At 43.6% G+C, this 15556-nt stretch overlaps 1 protein-coding gene across 6 annotated transcripts in view; it reads left to right on the forward strand.

Annotated features, from left to right (window-relative positions):
* The window catches only part of ELMO1 (engulfment and cell motility 1), a 561177-nt gene that overhangs the window by 297454 nt on the left and 248167 nt on the right, over window positions 1–15556 (forward strand). The window lies entirely within an intron of this gene.

A 15556-nucleotide genomic window follows, 5' to 3' on the forward strand; every position in this document is an offset into this window, starting at 1 on the left:
GGGACTTCATCCTGAAGTCTCCTCTCTCTCTCTCTCTTTCTCTCTCTCTCTCTCTCTCTCTCTCTCTCTCTCTCTCTCTCTCTCTTTGGTTTTGTTTCCTTGTTACTTCCTTTGATTTGGCATTGTATAATTACAGGTTTTATTATTTGATCATTATTTCTCTCAAAGATGACATTTTTGAGCGAGGACCCGTTTTTTGGCTCTTTGTCCTCACTGTCTAGTAGCACTGGGCCATTTAAACTATTTTTTAAGTGAACAATTAAAGATTTGATATGCTGAATCCTTGACTCGTGTTGCTCCTCTCTTTCCTCTTCCGAAGTTCCCCATGGCCATGCATGAGAGAACTTGCATGGATATCAGAGGATCAAAACTGATATCTGCCTTTCAATGGATGGTGTCGTTGAAATGGTTACAGTTTGTTAAGGCAGGTGAGCTACATGTTATCAAGCCTCACATTAAGTCTCAGCTATGAAAGCTGGGAGAAATGTGTGTGTTACATGCACAGACCTGAGTTCTGTATAGGAGAACAACTAAAAGGACCAAAGTTGAGTTCGTTATTTCAGCAGAGGGGTCAGTTCTGCTGAGAGCCTAGTAGCTTGGGGTTCCATTCCATACATTGTAGGAGCAAATAAAAGCTAAAACGTACTGAGTGATGAATGTATGCCAGGTGCTTTTATGGACCTGCTCCATCTGTATAACCTTATTGACTTCTCACTACTTTACAAGGTAGATGCTGCCATTGTACCCATTCTGCAGATGAGGACACTGAGGCCCAGGGATGTTAAGTAACTTGGCCATTGTTATAATGAACAATGGCAGTAAAAAGCAGACTTGGAGTTTAGACACAGGCAGATCTGATGGTGCCTTTTTAGTCCTTTACATTTGATTCAGTGGTGTGCTAGTAAATAAGCTTTAAACCAAAGCAAAACAAAACTGATCTGCCAATTTCTGTGATATGAATATTCCCACTGTGGCTGATCTCACTCTCTCAAGTGTTTATAGCTTGCACAACTTTTGGAAGTTAAGCAATTGCTGGTAAGCCTGCTCTGGCACACCAGTTACTCACTTCCTCTAATCCCTTTACCTTCACACGCATCATCCCCTTGGCTCTTCTCAGCTATATGATGAACCATGTAGAATCAGTGGGATTAAGCCCAGGGTCCTAATCTTTGCAGCGGGTTAGTGGAGTGGTTCCCCTTGCCAATAAGTGATGGAGCAGAAGGAAGGACACTGTCCCTCTCTTACTGACTCACTCTGGGCAGGAGCCCGAGAAGGACACAGAGCCCCAGGAACCTACTGTTAGCAGGACTGAAGAACTGACAAAAGGTGATTCTGGGCAGCAAGAGAGGTTTCACCTGGTACCAGTGCCTCTGATTGGACCGGAACGCCTTCGTGGTGGGAGGAGGAACAGTGAAGTCACTAGCAAGCGTTTCTGAATCCAGAATTTTCTTAACTGTCTGCATTCAGTAACATGTACTTACATAGGAATTCTTCCCCAATTAGCCTTCAAGGGAATCCCCCAGCCTCCATCACCACCGTGGAAGATGCAGCTGCCTCTGGCTGAGGGAATCCCGGCTCTGCGAGAACTCAGGTGGCTGCTGCCATGGCTGGGGTGGCAGCTTGAAGCTATGGGGGAAACTGAGACAGTTTGGTGCTTGCTGCTCATTTCCTTCCATTTCTCCCATCAGGGTACAATGTCAAGGACAAATAGACTTTCTTTTATATTCTAGGCTCAGACTGGCCCCATAAATTTTTTAAAAGATTATTATTATTATTATTATTATTATTATTATTATTATTATTTGGCCACACGCATGGCATATGGAAATTCCTTGGGCAGGGATTGAATCTGGGCTGCAGGTGTGACCTACACCACAGCTGCAGCAATGCCAGATCTGTAACCTACTGTGCTGCAGCAGGAACTCCAAGATTATTGTTAGTTTTTTATTATAGATGATTTACAATGGTCTGTTAATTTTTGCTGTACCATAAAGTGACTCAGTTATACATATTTTTAAGAACAGTCTAAAGTTCACAGAAAAATTGAGGGGAAGGTACAAAGACTTCCCAAATGCCTCGCCCCCACACATGCACAGCCTCCCGCACTAACAGCATTCCGCATCAGAGTGGCACACCACTTGTTATAATCCACGAACCCCCACTGATGCATCATGATCGCCCAAGCCCGCAGTGTACCTTACAGTTCACTCTTTGCATTGTACCATCTACAGTTCGGATAAATGTATAGTGACATGTATCCATCCTTATGGTATTTGTAGGGTATTGTCACAGCCCTAAAAATTCTCTGGGCACTGCCTCTTTATCCCTCACTGCTCCCCATCCTCCCCCAACAGGCCCTGATCTTTTTACTCTCTTCATACTTTTACCTTTTCCTAAATGTGGTGTAATTGGAATTATGTGATGTGTAGTCTTTTTAAGATTGGCTTCTTGAATCCCTTGGTAGGATGCACTTACGTTTCTTCCATGTCTTTTCATGGCTCGAGAGCTCATTTCCGTTTGGCACTGAATCATATTCCATCATCTGAATGTAACACAGTTTGTTTATTCATTCACCTGCTGAAGGACATCTTGGCTGCTTCCAAGTTTTGGCAATTATGAATAAAGCTGTAGTCAGCCTCTCTGCGCAGGTTTTTGGGTGGATGTAAGTGTTAAACTCCTTTGTGGAAAAGAGTATGATCACTGGATGGAATGGTAAGAGTCTGTTCAGTTTTGTGAAAAATCAACACACTGTCTTCCAAAATGGCTGTACTCTTTTGTATTTTCACTGGCGATGAATGAGAGTTCCTGTAGCTCCACATCCCTGCTAACGCTGGGTATTGTCAGCATTCCGGATTTTGGTGTTGAAATGACTTTAAAGCGAACTCTGTCCCATTGCTTTGGGTAGTATGAAAAAACACAGGCTTCCCGGATGATGGTTTATCAGTATATTTTAAGTGGCAAAATATTGAGATCTTTTGATTTAACAATCCCATTTCTAGGAGTTCCCTTCATGGTGCAGAGGAAATGAATCCGACTGGGAACCATGAGGTTGCGGGTTCGATCCCCGGCCTCGCTCAGTGTGTTAAGGATCCAGCATTGCCATGAGCTGTGGTGTAGGTTACAGATGCGGCTCAGTTCTGATGTTGCCATGGGTATAGCATAGGCTGGCAAGTGTTTTCCATCAAACACACAACTAAGGACATTTTCACACATTCCAATGCTCTGTAAATGTTTGTTTTCACAATGCACAAAGAAGGTGAGTACACAGTTTCCCTAAGCAGGCCTTTGAAATGTGGGCTTTGGCCCAAGAGAATTCCCTTCTGAGTTTGTCCTTCATCTGGCCACATTGTCCCTGCACAAGCAGGGGACTCAGAAAGTTTCTAAATGAGTTTTCCTCCATGGCTTGGACTCTTAGCCACATGCCCTGATTGTCAAGTAACTTCTGGGCCCCAAGCACCCCCCACAATGAAGGAAGGAGTGAGGTCCAAGGTTGCTGGGAGCATCACAGAAGTCATTGCTTCTGATAAAATTCATAGGGAAATAGGATGTGGAATATAGATAACAGGAGATAAGAGATGGTTGGAAGTCAGGATGCATGTGAAAGTACATAAATAATGGCATATGGAGATTCTCGTGTTAAAACCAGGCAAGCTGGTATTCACCAGGAAGTACAGAGATGCCCACTGGGCCCTTGATGGGCACGGCCAACCAGTAGAGGCTAGGGCTGTTCCCTGTACTGTTCATTCACTTGTTTGGTAATTGTTCACTAATAAGCACCTAGTGTATGCATGCCTCTGCTGAGGTGGGAAATTCACGAGTGACTGAGATGTAATTCCTGCTTTCAACCCCACCAGGGGAAGAAAGACACATAGACTTCACTACAATTGGGGGCAGAAAGTGAGAATTGCTGTGAGAAAGATTTAGATAAAGGATTGCAGGGTTTTAGGGGGACTGAGTAAGGTGTTATGGAGAAGGTGACGTTGGGTTGGATCCAAAGGAGAAGGACAATTTAGACAGGTGCAGGAGGGGGCGCCGGGGTGGAAGAGTGTCAGGCGAAGCCATTTCCATAGAAGGAAACCACATCTGGACCTACCCCTGTGGGAGGGCTGCCTCACTGCAGAGATCTCTCATTAAGCAGAGGAAGCCAAGGTTTGGAACATAGAGATATATTGTAGCATATAGAATTAGATGACATGAGATAAATTCCATTTAAAAAGCCAGATTTAATAGAAGAAACATTTCCTTTTCACATGCCTTTAGCTTGAAGAAAAACAATGTATGGCTTAATCTCTTAATTAGGTTTGAATAAATCGTTTTCCCGTTTTAGCTAATTTAATATGCAATAATTAGGAAATTAACTCTTTTCTCTTTGCAAATGTTTCTGACAATGCTGATTGGTTATTGTCCAGAAGAGGATGATGGGAAATAGTTCTCTCTTCACGTTTCCATCCTCCCCCGCATCCCGTCTCCAAAACTAGAGTCAATTTGTAAGTCTATAAGCCAAGTGAGAAAACCAGGTGTGATCTGACTTACAGAAATTCATTGTATCCCTAGCTCTCTGAGAATGTGTTTGTTTAGTAAAGCAAGTATACCCAAATATGTTTCGGACAAATATATGTGTAGTGTAACATAGTTTTAAGACTGCAATAACTGTTAAGACAGTGGTGACAATTTCTCAGGAAGAAATCAGGCTTGAGAAATGTCAAGCCTCATTTTTCATCCCACAGTGACTGTCAGACACTGCCAAACATCTCGGTGTCTTTGTATTCCACTGAAGGAGACAGGAGGCATTTGTATGCAGTCATGCAATGTTGAGTGAGTCACAATTCTGCCTTGTGATTGTGTGATTTATTGCTAATATTGCCCAAGATACAAAGAGGCTTCTCTGCCTTCATTTGGCATCCATTTCCCAGTTGCAATTAATCTTTATTACATTCCATAGCTCACCTCTGGTTTGGAATGTTAAAAAGATCCCTCAGAAGTTTCGTCTCCTTCAAGGTTCACCCTCTTGATGAGGCTTAGCCTGCCTGCATCTCACATGCACCTTCATCCCAGAAAGTCATATTTCCTTGTAAAAAATGCAAACAATGTAGAAGGACATGAGAGAGGTACCTAGCAAGTGAAAAATCTGTCCACCTGACAAATCCCATCCCCTTGTATCTTCTAAATAGACTGCAAGCCCCTAAAGACGGTGTTTTATTCACCTGTGCATTTTTAGCACCTAGCAACTTGCTTAGCAATAATCATTGCTTAAAGAAATGTTTGTTGAGTGAATGAATCAATCAAAGGGTGTGGAAGAGAGTGGGGCTAGAATTCACATGAGAGATTTAGGGATGTGCAGTACTTAGCTTTTTTAAAGATGTGGTCCTTGGACCAGCAGCATCAGCATCTTACTGGAGCTGGTTAGAAATGCGGACCTCAGGCTGACCCCAGGCTACCGGATCAGAATCTGCATTTTAACAAGATTCTCAGATGATAAATGAGTGCTTTAAAAGTTTGAGACTACCTCCAGTAGTCTATAGTATATCTGAAATATAATTAAAAATGTGGTCTTGAGTAAGCCAGAAAGAAAAAGACAAATACCGTATGATATCACTTATTTGTGGAATCTAAAATATGGCAAGATGATCCTACCTACAAAACAGAAACAGATCACGGCCAAGGAGAGCAGACTTGTGGTTCCCAGGGGAGGAGGGGAGGGAGTGGGATGGATGGGTAGTTCAGAGTTTAATATTTGAAATGGATGGGCAACGGGCCCTGCTGTACAGCACAGGGAACTGTGTGTGATTGGGTCACTTTGCTGTACAGCAGAAACTGAAGAAAGATTGTAAATCAACTATACCTAAACAGAATAAAATAAAAATGTGATTTTGCACAAACAAATGCAAGGAAAGGTACGCATTTAATTTATTTACATTTAAGCAGCAGGCCGTGGAACCGTTTTCCAAGAGTGGATACTTTAGTAAGGGCTTCTCACTTTCATTCCCCTCACAGACCTGGTGTGGCTGTCCTTGGGTGTCCTGTAGGACTGTCAGCCTATTTCTGAACCATCTCCCCTAGTGACCCTATCTGGTCAGTCCTAAACCCCAGTTTGGAAATAGACACATTCCATGTCACCTAAGAAGCAGTTCAAACCACAGTGTAGAAATCACGTGGACGCCCCGCTTGTGGACTCGGAATGCCGCTACATCACATTTTCACTGCTAGACAGCAGGCATGTTATTCAAGTTGTGGTTTCCTCATCTAAAACACGTTCTGCTTTGATGGCTTATGAGGACTAAAGGAGTTAAACATGTGAGAGTTGGTACATGACAATCAGTCCGAGGGTGTCCACTGTTTTTTAACTGAGGAGAAATTCACATAAGATTAACCATTTCAAAGTGAACTGTTGAGTGGCCTTTAGTATATTCACAATGTTGTGCAAACATCACCTCTCTCTAGTTCTAAGACATTAAGTAGCATCACCCTAAAAGGAAACCAAGTACCCCTTAAGCAGCTGTTTCCCATTCTCCTTCTTCCAGCCCCTGGTAACTACCAATCCTCAATCTTTCTCTATGGATTTTAACGCTTATTAATAATGCTTTATAGTCACAGGAAAAAAATCCCCACAAAATTCAGATTTCTTTCTTTTTCTGTCTATTTTCATTGTTTTTCACATCCTTCAAAATAGGAGTTTGCTAATGATGGAAACTGGAAGTAGAGGCATGATATAATTTTAAAGCAGTGGTTCATAAAATGTGGTCCCAAATTAGCAGTATCTACATTAGCTGGGAACGTGTTAGGAATGCAGATTCTGGAGTTCCCGTTGTGGTGCAGCAGAAACAAGTCCCTCTAGGAACCATGAGGTTGTGGGTTTGATCCCTGGCCTCGCTCAGTGGGTTAAGGATCCCGTGTTGTCATGAGCTGTGGTATAGGTTACAGACTCAGCTTGGATCTGGCGTTGCTGTGGCTGTGGCGTAGGCTGGCAGCTACAACACCTATTAGACCCCTAGCCTGGGACCTCCATATGCTGCAGGTGTGGCCCTAAAAAGACAAAAGACAAAAAAATGCAGATTCTTGGGTTTGCCCCAGAAGGGCTGAATCATAACTCTGGGAGTGGGGTCCGGCAATTCTAGTGCATGCTGAAATTAGAGAAGCACTGCTTTACGAGAGAAAAGGCCATGTAGTTATGCTGTAGGCTACAGGGGAAGTCCTAGAACCACTGCTTTAAATAAACCAGATGTTACCCTGCCAAGCCCGTGGGGATGCCTCCAGGTGCCTTCACACCGGTACCATCCTTGGGCCCAGGAACGCAGGTACAGCTGTCGGAGAGGAGGTCTTCCAACCCGGTTCCTTTGACATCGGCATCAGCTAGGGACACTTCCCTGCTATCCTTGGCCTTTGGGACAGTCAACAGAGCTGATGCCTTGGCTTCTTCCCCCAGTGACATCAGGGCCATTGTGCAGGTGCAGGCACAAGCACTGACACAAATACAAGTCACCCCTGCTCTTATTTAATCCTTTCCCCTCTTGGTGCTACCCGGCTTCCTATTCAAAGGGAGGATTTTTCAGCAGAGCTTGGCTGTGACTGCTTGCTGTGTTTCACACATCCTGCTTTTGTTGCACTATATCAAAGTGCAGGCAGCGTTTCTTTTTGGTTGATTAACGTTCAATTCGAGGTCTATTATGAACCTCCAGGCTTTAATTACTACACCATTACCCAGTCAATTCCTTGCCATTTTATATTTACGGCCTTTATTATGCCTCTGTATGTGCAATTGCCTTATTTTATTCTGGAAGGATTTCACCTCATTAGCTGGGTTTTATACCATTCTTCTCATTTGTCCAGATTGTTACTTATCTTGGTTCCCTGTGTCTGCTCTCCACTCTGTTTTTTCGCCAGTCTGACCCTCTGTACCTGCTTTTTCTCCTTTTCCAGGTTTGCCTTGTTCTTTTGCCCTTGGAAACCACTCTTTAAGTTTTTGCAAACTCTTCTCTGGGTGGCCTTTTCTCTGGTGATTTGTTATGCTCACTCTTAACTAGTGTTCCATCTCTATTACTTTGTTTTCTTGGCCCTTCCAAGGGCCTGGAGGCCCTGCTCTTCAGCCCTGGACAGAACATGGACAGCTGCCTCTCTCTAAAGGGCCAATTAAGGATCAAGGAAGGAGCTGTTTTTCTTTTTTTTAAGAGCACGCTGCTGAAGATAATTTTTAAATGCTTTGCTAACAATCCCTCCCTCCCTAGCAATTATCGTAGTACCTCAGGAGAATTTATTTATTTATTTATTTATTTATTTATTTATTTATTTATTTATTTATTTACTTACTTATTTATGGTTTTGTTTGTTTGTTTGTCTTTTTGCCTTTTCTAGGGCCGCTCCCACGGCATATGGAAGTTCCCAGGCTAGGGGTCTAATCGGAGCCGTAGCCACCAGCCTACACCAGAGGCACGGCAATGCAGGATCCGAGCCACGTCTGCAACCTACACCACAGCTCATGGCAATGCCGGATCCTCAACCCACTGAGCAATGCCAGGGATCGAACCCGCAACCTCATGGTTCCTAGATGGATTCGTTAACCACTGCGCCACGACGGGAACTCCCCTCAGGGGAATTTAGAGTTTGGTTTACTTTCTTTTATATTTCCTTAGGCTCCATCCGAGACCTGCTGAACCAAACTCTGGGGAAGCACCCAGTAGTCCATGTTTAATAAGCCCTCTAGATGATTCTGAGGTCACTCAAGTTTGCAAACCACTGTTCTGGGAGTTCCCGTTGTGGCTCTGTGGGTCAAGAACCTGACATAGTGTCCATGAGGATTCAAGTTTGATGCTTCGCCTTGCTCAGTGAGTTAAGGATCTAGTGTTGCCACAAGCTGTGGCACAGGTCGAAGATGTGACTCGGATCCGGCGCTGCTGTGGCTGTTGCATAGGCCGGCAGCTACAGTTCCGATTTGACCCCTAGCCTGGGAACTTCCATGTGCCACAGGTGTAGCCATAAAAAGAAAAAAGAAAAAAAAAATCTGAGAACCGCTATGTTATCTATTCCTCGGTTACCATGTTAAGGACCTGGTCGAAGCTTTATTATTACTATTTCAGCCTCTCCTTTTTCAGTACAAATCAAAGTGAGTGAGTGCTCGGGGGTTAAGCCCCCTGTAGTCCTGGGCTGGGTCTCTAAAGAGATGCTGAAAGAACTTCAGGAAGCCCATCCACGTCAGAAATAATATTTATTCCACCCAAGTCCTTACTTTTCCAAAGAGCAAGATTAATAACTTCAGTAGCAGTTATGTTGGGATTTTTGTTGTTGCGTGGGTTTTTTTTTTTTTCAACATCTTTGCCCTAGAGTTATAAGAATATCTCAGTAAAAACCAGAGCTCGTGTAATTATTATAGCAATAGTAGATCAGTCGTCTCCCTCACTGAGTATTTGAGATATTTCAGGCATTAAGAGATCTTTATCTCCATTTTTTTTTTTTCATTTAATCTTTACGGCCCTTTGTGGGCAGGTATTCCTGGTCTTGTTTTTCACAGGAGAGAACTGAGGTTAAGGAATGTGTATCCTCAAGTCACCAAGTGTGTTAGAAGTAGATCCTCGAAAATTGTTTCTGTCCAGAGCTATGTTATCTATTCCTCGGTTACCATGTTAAGGACCTGGTCGAAGCTTTATTATTACTATTTCAGCCTCTCCTTTTTCAGTACAAATCAAAGTGAGTGAGTGCTCGGGGGTTAAGCCCCCTGTAGTCCTGGGCTGGGTCTGTTTATTTCTGTGCTGTGTGACCTTGGGGAAATTCGACAATGTCTTTTTGCCTCAGTTTCTCCATCTTTAAAGTGGGATAGTGCATGATTTCTGCCGTGTGGTAGTTAGTACAGGTACCTTAAATGAGATAATCTGTGAAAACACTTAGAACAAGACCTGGGAAATAAATGCTCGCCGTAAATGTTAGCTGCTCTTCTCTTCCTCTGCCCTCTTGTCTATGCATGTGGGGCCTTCTCTGGGGCTCACTTCCCTTGTCTGGGAAGTAGGGGCGGTGGATCAGGTGGACTAACAGCTTGGGATTCTGATTTGTTCTGGTTTATTTTCCCGCTTGGCAGGCTTTCTATAATTGTAATGTTCTTTGTTCCCTGCCCACTTAAAATCATATTAGGGCTTTGGCATATGTGTTTGATTTTTAGGGACTCGCTCAAGATTCATGATCACAATTAAGCTCTTGTGCAGCCCCCTGGAGGCAGCTCAGTGCTCTCTCTAAAGCTTCTCTCTGGCTTTCTGGGAACAGTCACCATTAGCATTGGTATGCGGAGGAGGTGGCTCCCTCTTGGACCCTGAGTCTCTGTGAGAGGACCCCACGGTGGCCTTACACTTTGACCTTGAAAGATGTCTGGGACTTGATAATGTGATCTGAGGGCTAATACATCATTCTAGGGTGTTCCTTGATTCTGTTACTGCTATAAAGGTATTCTTGTATTGAGGGGGGGGAGGCTCATTGATAAAAGGAAGGTTTCTGGGTTTTATTTATCGGTTTAACATGGGAAGAGACTGGCTTTTCCTCTGGTGGGTCAGGAGACAAATTTTAACAGAGCTTGAGGGGTTGACAGATTCCAAGGACAGGTGTCCTGTGGTGGCTGCCACTGTTCAGTGTTGATACTTTATTGCCAAAATTATCAGGCTGTCTTATTCTTTGAGGTCCTTGCTCACTATCTGTACATGTACAGGCCTCTGGAAGATTCCTGCTCGTGGGACTTCCTATCTTGCATTCTGGTGTAGGTAATGACGCTGTTTTTAAGCTTCTCATGCTAAAATGATGGGAGAGCCTCTGTCTTCCTTTCTTCTGTCCCCAGAGGCCCGTCACCAGAGAGGCAGTCTCACTGCAGTCATGATTTTGGTTCAGTTGCTGTTAAATGTTGGCTGAGGGCCTCACAAGAATAGGAAGAAGGAGGCGATAAAGAGAAAAAACACCAACTCTGTCAAGTCTGCTTTAGACATTTTGCCTCAGTTTTTGATTTAATATGTGCCACAGTCCTAGGAAGTGGGTTTTTTATGGAACTAATGTGCAATTCACAAAGAGATGGAATGTCTTATGCAGGCTCACACCCATTTGACCCAGGCTTTCTATGTTATCCATGCTTCCCGAAGCAGCGTTGGATCAGAATTGGGGCGAGACGGACGATCCCTTCTCTTTGGAGAGGACACAGTGCAGGCTGACCCCCTGTCCTTGGTGGCCTGTGAGGAGGCTGTCAGGCTTCATCTGACCCTCAGAGTCCAAGCAGCCTGGACAAGAAGACTCCACTGATAACAGGAGATGGAAAAGCCCTAGAGGCTTACTCCAGGGCTGGCTGCAGGGAAAGCAGAATGCAGTGAACTGACCCTGGATGAGAAGAGTTCAAGAGAAAGTGGAGAAAAGTGTGACAGGGCCAACCAGCTGCATATATATCAGCAACGTGGTGCTGAGGCGAAGAGGGGAAGGGTGGTTCCCAGGACCCAGAGAAAGGCAGTCACCCAAGTATGGCGGCTACCGTTGTACTCAGCACTTAATGGTTGCTCCCAAGCCAAAGAGGCTTGTCCTCTGCACCACTGCAGAAGAAGAACTCAAAATGCATGAAAGTAAAGGCTTTGGGGACACTCCACACACAGTTATTTACCCTGAGCAATCTTTACTGACCTTCACGGGATAAATGAGATAAGAGAGAGCCTTATACCTTTGTCTAGGAGGGACTGGGATTTATAGACCCACTTCAGTGAGATAGAGGGAATTGATCAAAGTTCCCTCACCCTCTTAAGACATGAAATGCATTGAGTTTCATGGCAACGTCTCTGTGAGGGCAATTTATAAACTATAATGGGGAATGAAGGGAATGAAAATGGAAGACCTTAAAAATTGAATTCCAGGACTGACCTAGGCTATGATCTAAGCAGGTCACCTCTTCCTCTGGTTGCAACATTCTTCACGAGAGTAATAATAATATTGATCTTATGGACTTGTTGGGGATCAGTGGATAGAAAAAACAAATATACTCTGTAAGCTTAATAACAGGCTTTATACTTAATATTGCATAAATATCCAGTGTTTTATCAAATATGCAGACAGTTACATATACTTCTTTCTGTGTGTGAAGTATTCTGAGATGAGTGATAATAGCAGGTTTTAATAGGTACTCCCTCCATTGAGGTTTCTGTTCCAGTGTGTTTTCTCTTAAAGCCAAAGAGTGAGGAATAAAAAAAATACAGATGGAAAACATGCTATGCTATTTCCAGATGAAATGTTTCAAAATATCTCAGGTGAATATTGTTAATACCAGAATATTGAAACTGGATGTAGATCCATTAGTGTATGAAGTTAAAAAAAACAAAAACAAACTGCTACCTAGACCAAGAATCATCTCTCATTATAGTAATATCTTATTAGTAATATACTTAATCATAGTCTTTTTAAAATATTTCTGTAAGATTGTTGTCCTTAAAGCCTACATAGGCCATTTTAAAGATTTGTGTCTGTCTTGTCTAAAGAAATCATTTGAGTAAGAGAGTTTATTTTTCTTGAGGTAGGTAAATATGATAAGATGGATGGTATATTAAGAGTAAAGAGAAGGGCTTTTCCAAGTTGATTTACATATTGATTACTTAAATTACTCCTTAATTTAGTGCCTGCTAATAAACAGTGCCTCAGAAATGTTTTCAGAACATTTATTGGCTGCAGTAATTCTACCTACAGTGTATTCAGATCACATCCTCATTAAATATGGATGTGCTCATGAAATGTTAATAGAACGTTAATGTGAAATTCAAGGGAATGTCTTCGCTGGGAGTGGGGCGCTGGCTGAAAACTACCTGTCTCCTGTCTTTTCTTTATGTTCTGTCTTCTTCTTGCTCTCTCTTTTCCCTATTCATCTCCAAATCATCAAAAGATTTACATTTGCTCCTTGATACGGCTGTCTCGGGTACAAATATTTTTAAAGAGAAATAAAGGTTCACTGATTGATGGGCATTTCGTTGCTTTTCCCTCCTACTTTCCTGAACTGGAAATCCTGGTTCGAACCAGAAAGGATTTTCCTAAAAGGAAGAGGGGGATTCAGGCTCAGGGAAATGAAACTGTTCACACTCAGGCAGACTTCCCAAGGAGATCTCGAAGAGGGGCAGGGCCTTTTCAAGGACTCCAGCGCTGGTGCTTCCTGCGTGTCAGGAGAGGGATTTAGTTGGAGTTGATGACTGGCTTTCTCAGAGAAAAAACAGCCAACTCAGGGAGTTCCTCTTGTGGCGCAACGGAAACCAATCCGACTGGTATCCATGAGAATGCGGGTTTGATCCTTGGCCTCGCTCAGTGGGTCAGGGATCTGACGTTGCCATGAGCTCTGGTGTAGGTTGCAGATGTGGCTTGGATTCCGAGTTACTTGTGGCTGTGACGTAGGCTGGCAGCTGTAGCTCCGATTCGACCCCTAGCCTGGGAACGTCCATATGCCTTAATGTGGCCCTAAAAAGCAAAACAAAACAAAACAAACTCAGATGAGGTCTTTGTTAAAGATAAAGAGACTGTAAGGAAGAATTTCTATCAGTTTCTATCATGAATCCCAAGGACAATAAAGGCTAGCTTCATGCATAATTATTTATGTAAGCTACACGCAGTTGAAAAGTTCCACAAAATGAGATGGTTCATCGACTTCTTGGACAATCATAAGGGTGATAAAGCGACAATGAGGGAAGCTTCAAAAACTGACCCTGATGCAACAAGTGGAGCTGTTTGTGTTATGATAATAAATATGGCTAGGTATAAATGCAATGCTGGAAGGAACATTCCCAAATGGAAATAGTTGATCCGTTAGTTGGATGTTGTCAATGCACACAATAATTGTGTGTGTGTGTGTGTTATTGTTACGATGTTTGTGCAGAAAACAACGGGAACACATGGAAATCCTCATCCTTTGCTTTTAAACCATTCACCATAGACCACGCTCCCTCATGTTACTTCATTACTTGGAACCCGGACTGTTCAGTCAAACAACACTGTCAGTTACTTTTCCTTCTTCCCCTTTTTCTTCTCTCCTTCTTTCTTCTTCCCTCCTTCCAAAGAGCCTTCCTTTTACCTCTTCCCAAAAGCCTTCCCTTCCTTGCTCTCTTCTTCCTTGTCTGCTCTCCTTGCCTTTTGTGGTCATTTATGGTGTCTAAGCCACCCTCTTCTCTGCCAGGGACGCTCAGGCCGTCCAGAAGGACTGCACGTTTACTATGCATCTGTTACATCTGCAGATCTCTTCAAAACACATCAGGTCACGGGGCTCACATGTCTAAGTTAGCACCTCAGGATCTGAGAATGACACCCCGCACAGCCCTGTGGCCCTGTCTCACCTCTATGCGGCTCTGGCTCGCTCGGCACCCCTCAGGCTCCTGGAACACAGCTGCTCCCTTGCACGGCTCCAGACCCCTCCACATTGCAGACCAGGCAGTGTACGGAGGATGTGTCTGAAACAGAGGCTCTGTCCTTGATCTCTGCCTGGAATATCCTTTCTCTCGGACTTTGGCATGGCAAGCTCTTTCTCATCCTGTGATTCCCAATAGTCACTTGATTATCTGCAGTCTCTTCTCCAGGCCTTCCCTGTCATTCCCTACCACCTCAACCCGTTCCTTTTTTTCATAGCCCTTGTTATAAACTGTCATCACCTCCTCTGTTCACTCTGTCTTCCTCAATTAGAAAGGACGCTCCAGTAGATCAGGGCCCTAGTCTTTTTCTCCACCTTATGGGGCCTCGGCATTTCCCTGGTAGATAACAGGTACTACCAACTGTTGCTACTGTTGATTGAAGGAATAAAGCACCCTTTCTGCCACCCAAGAGGTCGTAGTCTAGGGGAAAAACAACCTAAGTCGGTGCACAGCTACGTTGTAAATTCAATTGAGAGCCCCACTACCACCACCACTCAGGGCAGTGAAGATCTTGAGGCTGTACGGGACAACGGAGGATGTCCTATACAACTGCGCAAGTTGGAGGTGGCTTCAAAGCTGGATCAGCTGATAATTCCCTTTGTCGACATAGGAATTTGAAGCTTAATAACCTTACTTTATTTTTTTTTCAATTTTGTGGGTTTTAGAACAGCTGGTTAATGGCCCTTTATTTTTGAAATGTAGTAACTTGAAAATAGAGTTTTGTTGTTGTGTTTTACTTTTTTGTTTAACACGTGTGCAGAATGGCTCCCTTAGTTACAGTAGGAATATCTCAAACTAGCTTTAGGAAGGAGGAGAATTTATTAGATGGACCAAAGCATTTTCAGAGGAAAGTTTCAGCAAAGACCCGTAAGGTTAGGGATGTGGCTTTGCTGCAGGAACAAGTGGGACCAGCCTCTTAAATGCTCCCAGGGCTGCCACTTCACTCCTCTCTGTTTCCCTTGGGCTTTTGGCTTGCTTTTCTTTTGCTTGTTTGTTTATTGCAGGCTTTCAGGTAGCTCCTCCACTCACACCTCTTGGGTACTATCAACAGATTTGGGGCAGTTTTAACCTTTCTGTGTGATAAGTCTCAGGGAAGGGCTCTGGTTGGTCCAGTTTGTGTCCATGGCCCTTAGGTGTGGTCCAGTCAACTAAGGCAGGGACGAGATCTTGTAAGAACATGG

This window comes from Phacochoerus africanus, chromosome 16, assembly GCF_016906955.1.
Source record: "Phacochoerus africanus isolate WHEZ1 chromosome 16, ROS_Pafr_v1, whole genome shotgun sequence".
Taxonomy (NCBI): domain Eukaryota; kingdom Metazoa; phylum Chordata; class Mammalia; order Artiodactyla; family Suidae; genus Phacochoerus; species Phacochoerus africanus.